Genomic DNA, 7,724 nt, shown 5'->3' with positions numbered 1-7,724 from the left:
GTTGTTTGTGAGTATTGCTATTGCATTGGTCTGCCTTTGGTCCTTTGTCTTGCCATTTTATTGTTCTGCTTCCCTTGACAAATGAAGATAAATGTATATACAATACACAGGATACTGAAATCAAATACAACAGTGCACAAACCATGGGGAAAACACAAAAGAAAAAAGAAATCACATAGTACATTAAAAACAACAACCACAAAGAAAAACATCTGTTTTCATATCTAGGAGTTTAGATTGCTCAACATCATTTTATGCGGTCATTTATAGATAGCTATTGAGCCATTTTTCTCATCTGCTAGGACTATCCTAGATATTTCCTAGTTATTACAAATGGGGGAAACCATGGAATCTGTTTCTTTGTGTCTTGCTTATTTTTCTTAGTAGGATTTTTCCAAGTCTTTCCATTTCCTTATGAATTGGAAGTATAGAATTCCTCTGTACATATATAAACCACATTTTGTCAATTCGTTCATCTACTGAGTGGTATTTTGGTTTAAAATATGATTGCATGTAAGTATCACTTAAGGACATTCAAAAATGAGAGATGCCAACTCACCAGATATACTAATATCATGATTTCCAAGAAAGATAGTATTTTATGGTGGTACAAGTGTTGAAATATCTGGATGAGTCTAATATATATCTTGCACTGAATTAGACAGGAAGTTATCCAATATCATATAGGATTAAAATGGTAGTGACAAAATATTTCCCTTGAGAAAGATATAGGAGGCTGCCAAACGTAAGAAGTAGTTCAAATAATTTTGAAGAATTTAGAAATGCAAGCTCAATTATATCTCTTTAAATAATAATTATGTAAGTGGAAGGGCAGAAAAAAAGCTAAGAGAAGAAAATAACTGACAGGAGATCATTGTCCCAAGTTAGAGTATAAGAAGACATAATCTATAATTTCCAAGTTAAAGAGAGACCAATATAATATGTCCCACTTAATTTAGGTACATGCAAAATATTTACTTGGCTTTTCCCTACTTAAATGCTCCAAAATAAATGAAAACTTACAAGAAAATTTATGTGAATGCCATTGCTTCAACTTGCACACTAACTGTGATCAGCCCTCTTTTTCTCATTTTGCACTTGGAAAATAGTCCCTAAGTTGATGATGTTGTGGCTGATTAGAGTCAGATTTAGGGGCTTCTACTTGTATAATTATCCCAGAATGGTTTAAAACAGTTTTCTCCCAAGATATCCAACTACATTTTCTGAAACTGTACTTTGAACACATCCTCACACCTGAGCACATTATTTGAAATTATACTTCAGCTTTTCTTGGCACATTCTACTTTGTGTCTTTGTCTTCTTTGCACATTCCTTTTGAGTTCATATTTGCTCTATTTCCGTTTCATCTGTACAAACTGCTAAGAACATTGTTCAACTACCCCTTCTTGTTTGCACACGCCCAGTCTATGTATGAAAGTACTTTGTCCATGTTAAGCAATAGAGTAATACTCTCTGAGGAGAAAAGTTCCACAATATAACCCTATGCTCACATTAGAGCATGTAGAATTTAAAGCATTTTGAGAGAACAGTGATATTAGAATTGAAAGGCTCCTTAGGGAAATTTTCTTGGAGCTCATTAGTTTACGCAGGAGAAATATAAATATCCACAAAATCCGGAGCTAATTAGTAAGTATCCAAATTAACATTAGATTCTAGACGTTGTGTTAATACAAGTCACGATTGTATTATTGTTACATCTGAAACCTTCACAACTTGACAATGCGTATGAGAAAATGAAAGAAAGGCATTAAAGCAAAATGTCTTATCTTTTTAAGCATTTAATCCTAGTGGTGAGAGTAATGTCTGAATTTTTCCATTCAATAAAAGCTTGAAGTTTATAAGAACATTTTTCTACATATAAGAATTTGTGTCGGTTGATTGACAGGATTATTTCAGCATGGAGATATACCTAAGAAGAATTAGATTTCAATAGAGTATTTGGCAGTTATGATTTGTTAATGTCTATTGAGGCATTTTCTGTTACAAAGAAGAATCAATTCAAGGAGTCTTCAGTCACTTCAGTAAAACTGTATGTTTAATCTAATACTTGGTGTTACTTGTCCTACATTTATAATGAGTAGGCTGATAAGATATCCAAACATATCTAAGTATATTTCAATAAAATCTCAAACTGATATGGATAGATGGGTCACTAATTGGAACTGTAGGACAAATTAGGCTTTTCTGTGCTGTAGTTCAATCTATAATCTCCTGGCTAAATAAAGTTTCCAAAAATATTCACAGAATTCCACTAAGAAAAGTTCATGACAGTTATATCTGTATAATATTTCTAAGGTCAGGATTAAAGCATTTGTTCCCAACATTTAGAATCAACAGGATCTTTTGAATTAATGGATCCAGAATTTTATGTCTTCACATTCATATCTCAACATTTTATCAATATGACTCTAACCAAAACACTGTTCTTATTGAACTTGTCTATGTCCTTTTACTTTCCAAATCCAAATAATAGATTTCCTTCAATATCTTCCTGAAAATTCTTTCCTTCCTTTTCTTCTGAAAATCTGTGTTTATTACATTTTTGTTTCCTTATTTATCTCTTTCCTCCAATCTTGTCCACACTGGTACTCACATTGTTCACACTTTCGTCAGAACTTTCCTTTTCCTCATCCCTTTAATAATGTCCCTGAATTTATTATTATTTTTCATATTCATGGTCGTGAATATTTTGATGATGTCCAAATAGACCTCTCTTTAAATCTGTTTAGCATAAACCTTAGAACTATCAGAGAGTTTTTTCCTCTAAATCCATCTTTTCCACCTGTAGTCCTTATCACCAAGAATGTAACTAACACAGTTAGGAGACAGAGATGTGGAAACACTTTAGATTTCCTCTTACCCTACCTCCATCCATTAGATAAGATGAATGATCAAGATTTTCTCAGTTTCTGTCATAATGTAATTTCTATGTACTCCTTTTCATGTCCCTGACTCAAGCTTATTACAAATACTCATTACCAGCCACTTGGTCCTAAAACAACTGTTTACAAAGTATGCATTTCTCCCCATAGTCTTTTCATATTGTTCCTCTCTATCACCCAATGACTCTCCTTGTAAGCACACAGAGTGAACAACTCAGACAAAAATTCTAATATCATTATTTACTCACAACAATGACTGGTGGTCTTACATTTCTCATCTGTAAATGGATGTAATTTACCAGAAATATTGAAGAATATATTTGTTGAATTCTAGAACGAGGAAAAAGAAAAGTGAAGAGTCCTTACATTTTCTAACTTAGATTTCAAATAAGGAAATAGTCAAATTCAGTTTTTTGGTATAAAGTCAGAAATAGTTTCATGCTGAAATAAAAATAAATTTTAACTCCTGGCTCTACAGCCCGTGTCCTTATAGTGAAACTGAAGATGTGTAAATAGTATTATATAAATTGAGTCATGTATTTACAGCTGTATTGAAGAACATACATTTAATATATCATTGGAAAACATTGGTTATTGAATGGTATCTATATGAGAATGTTATTTGAACTAATCACACAAAGGTGGAACCTACATCTTAGTCCATCAAAATGTGGAAATAAACGATTTTATTTATAAGAAAATAATACTACCAAGAAAGGTGATTATACATTAGAAAGACTGCTGGAATAACATTAGGGATTTTACTGTCTCTACCTGTTTATGTGATTGTATTTCTTCATATTCAAACTCTCCTCTTGTTATTCTGTTTTTTGTTTTGTTTTGTTTTTGGTTCGTCATGGGGCCTGGACTCTGGACCTGGCACTTTCCCTCAACTCTTCAGCTCAATGCACTCTACCACTTGAGCCACAGTGCCACTTCCTCCTTTTTCTGCTTATGTGGTGCTGAGGAATCAAACCCCGAGCCTCATGTAGGCAAGGCCAGCACTCTGCCACTGAGAGGCCTTCTTAGTCCTCCTCCTGTTATTTATAATTTTTGGGGGGGTCCAGTCGTAGGCCTGAACTCTGGGCCTAGGTTCTGTCCCTCAGCTCTTCAGCTCGAGGCTAGCTCTCTACCATTTGAGCCACAGCGCCACTGCCAGCTTTTTTTTTTTTTTTTTTTTTTGCTTATGTGGTGCTGAGGAATAGAACCCAGGGCTTCATGCATGCAAGGCAAGCACTCTACCACTGAGCCACCTTCTCAGCCCCTCCTGTTATTCTTATTGTATGTAATCCAAAACTGGTTATAACTATGCATTCAGTGTGGGAAATCCAGCTTCAAAGATATCTAAGTTTTTTTTTTCCTTTTCAATCACAATATCATCATTATCAGGCTACACTGTAGTCATCATCCTCTCCATCAAAATTATTATTAGCATTGTAAGTGCTAATTATTGAACGTTGGATATGTGACTATTATTTTATTTCCATTTGTCTTTTGATTAATAATTTTAATGTTACCACTGTGCATGCATCCATATTGAGATTTTGAACAAATAATCAAAAAAACTAAATCATATCAGGTAGCTTGACTATGTGCTTATAACAAATTATGGAATAGATTTTTTGAAGCATTGCAAATTCCTAATCAGTATGAATTAACTTCCTCTCTACCCCTAACTTTATCAAATATTTAAGAGTTTGGGCAGAACCTTTTCAAGTAGTATGCTGTAAATGTTAGTACAATATCATGTGTATATCTAAAATTCCCTGAAAGTAATAAACTCTACTTTCTATTTAAATATTAGTTATTTTATTCTAGGAAACTTTTAGAAAAATAGTCTGTATATCTTTGAAATGAAAAAGGTCAAAAATAGTAGCATAAATGTTTTAAAGGGAGTCCGTCTTTCTTTCTCTCTCTCTCTCTCACTATATATATATATATATATATATATATATATATATATATATATATATTTCTGTCCTCTCTCTATATATATAAATGTTATGTGTAGAATAGTACATTTTTAGAGATTATTTGTTTTCAGAAATATATACATATATCTAAATTTATGTGTAGAATGATATACATTATACTGAAACAAGCTTCTTAAAACATAATTTTAAAAAACTCATGAAACCAAGAGCCAGTAACTCACCTTTATAATAAGAGCTATTCTGGGTGCTGAGATCTAAGAATTGTTTTCGAAACTAGCACAGACAGAAAAGTACTTCTAAGATTCTTATCTCCAATTAACCACTAAAAAAAACACCCACAACAACCAAATGTATCACATTAATTTCACAAAACTTCTTTTAACTGCTGTGAACATTTCTTAGAAACATGACTACATGCCCCTGGAAAATGTTAAGTGAAAGTATAGAATATTTACATCTATGTTAAAGACGTGACTATTTAGATTGTTTAAGATATTTATGTAATGGTTAGAAGTTAAGAATAATGGTAGGTAGCTAATATATTTGGGCTGTTTTTTTAATTCTATTTTACAATAGTAATAAATGATATTTATAATGATTATATAAAATTACTCTTGCTTGTATTTGAATTATCATAAGTGATAAATATTTTTAAAAGATTTCCAAAGCAAAGGAGTATCAATTCTTTTGTAATTTCAAAATAATTAAGAAAATGATTTCATGGCTTTTTCACTCTAAGTCTATATTTGTTTTCTTGTTCTAGTTTTCATATGTTAGAAGAAATTAAAATTCCAAAAATTTAATGGATATTGTCATTCAGGAACATCTTCACATACATTAATATTGGAGTCCCGTAAGTGGAATTGTTTTATTTCATTTGTTACTCACAAATAAATCAAGATGATTGTGTATTTTGTTCTTTTCACTGCTTTTGGCTCTTATCTTGAGAATACATTTTTCCTAGCAAAGTAGAGATAAGCAATTGGATTAAGTAACATATCACTTTCATAAAATGCAGATGCATAGATTTGTGTCTTCTGTCATTTGCTAAAAAGTTTCTTCCAGAAAAGTTTCTCAATTACTTAGAAGTTTTTCCCCTTCCCCTCCACAAATTATACTGACATCAAATACAGTGAAAGCAGGAGTTATACTGTGGGGGAGGGACATACAAAGCAACAAAGACATAATCTTATAAATGTGTAAGAAACAATTGCATGAAAGAAAAAAAAAAACATTTGAATACATATCTTAGTGTTCACTTCCCTAACATCACCTTATCTGACCTTTTCTGCTTGACTCAGACATATACTAGATATTGCAAATAAGGGAAAGCATGGGGGAAAAATAGGGATACAGGTGGACTCATTGCAGTAATGAGATGTACAAGTCGTTATGTCAAAAAAGGAACTTTACAACTTTGGTGGGGGGGGGGGATGGGTAGCGGGGAGGATTGGGTGGGGACCCGGGGGAGGTTGGGAAGGGTTGGGAAGGGGAAACAAAGGAGGAGGCTACAATGTTTGATAAGAAATGTACTCATTATCTTGCCCATGTTATTGTAACCCCTCTGTACATTATTTTCACAATAAAAAAATAAAAATAATAAAAAATACTTAGAAGTGATGCATAATTCCTAGGTATTCCAGTTATCACATATACTTTTGGATTGAGTTATCTCTGTATAAACTCAAACGGACAAAATACCCTCAAAATAAACAGAAATCACATCTTTGTTTTAAATGCAGTAGTTTACAAAGAGTTTTTAGCCAACACCAAAATCATTTTTTTAGCTATTATACATTTTGTGTGAAGAAGTTTTACAATAGTTTATTTTTCCTGACATGCAATTCACTGGCAATATATTATCTCCTTTTATTGTATACATTTTAGTACTTTGGAAGTGAATTGTACCTTCATAGGTTTTTAAAGCCTAATTTTCACAAACTTGCATTTCTTCAAAGAGAAATGCTGTAAATTTTAGAACAGACATTAAAATAGGTATAAAATTCAGTAACAGGAATTTGTCCAGCATACGTCCTCTATAGTGTGTCTTTTCAAAATTTGTTTTTGGGGATCATTTCCAGGGTCTCACACATACTATTCAAGTTCACTGTCAATTAACTACGTTCTCTGTCCAAAAAAGTTTTTTACTTCTGTTGAATACATTCATAGAAGTGTAATGCCTGGATCCTGTACAAATCTCTTTCACCTTTTGAAGACTTGAAAACTTGTTTGCTAAAATGATTGCAGTATTATACAAATCAATTACTATGAGAAGTATATCAATTTCTTCACAAATGTATTACTATATTTTGCGTCATCTTTTTATATTATGGTCATACTAGTGTATTTTCTTTTTATTATTTCTTAGACACTAAAGAGGAGCTTATTTCATATGCTCCTACTATTGACTATTAATTTACATACGTTATTTAAAGAAATATCCTATTCAGGAAAAAAAATTTATATATAATTAGAAGATATAAAAATACTTAAGTTTCAGAATCATTGTAGCATTAACATTGTAGCATTAAAAATTATGTGCCCTCTATCTGTTGGATATGGTTTCATTTCTGTTAGAGTGGCCTTTGAATTATGAAAGGTTATCACTTGATATAATCCAGTTCTTGATTTTCTTTAGCCACTAATGTTTCCCATGTCAAATTTTTAGAAACCTTTACTGATCCAATGTCATGAATTTTTACATTTATGTTTTATAGGTTTCTACATCTCACATTTATTTTGATAATCATTCTTTATAAGGTTTGAGGTAGGCAAGGTGCCTGTGGCTTATGCCTTTAATCCTAGCTACTCAGGAGTCTGAGATTTGAGGATCATGGTTTAAAGCCAGCCTGGGCAGGAAAGTCCATGAGACTCTTATCTCCAATAA

The sequence above is a fragment of the Dipodomys spectabilis genome, unplaced genomic scaffold (assembly GCF_019054845.1).
Source record: "Dipodomys spectabilis isolate Male_0828 unplaced genomic scaffold, ASM1905484v1 ptg000378l, whole genome shotgun sequence".
NCBI classification, from domain to species: Eukaryota; Metazoa; Chordata; class Mammalia; order Rodentia; family Heteromyidae; genus Dipodomys; species Dipodomys spectabilis.
Note: the sequence above shows the minus strand (reverse complement) of the source record.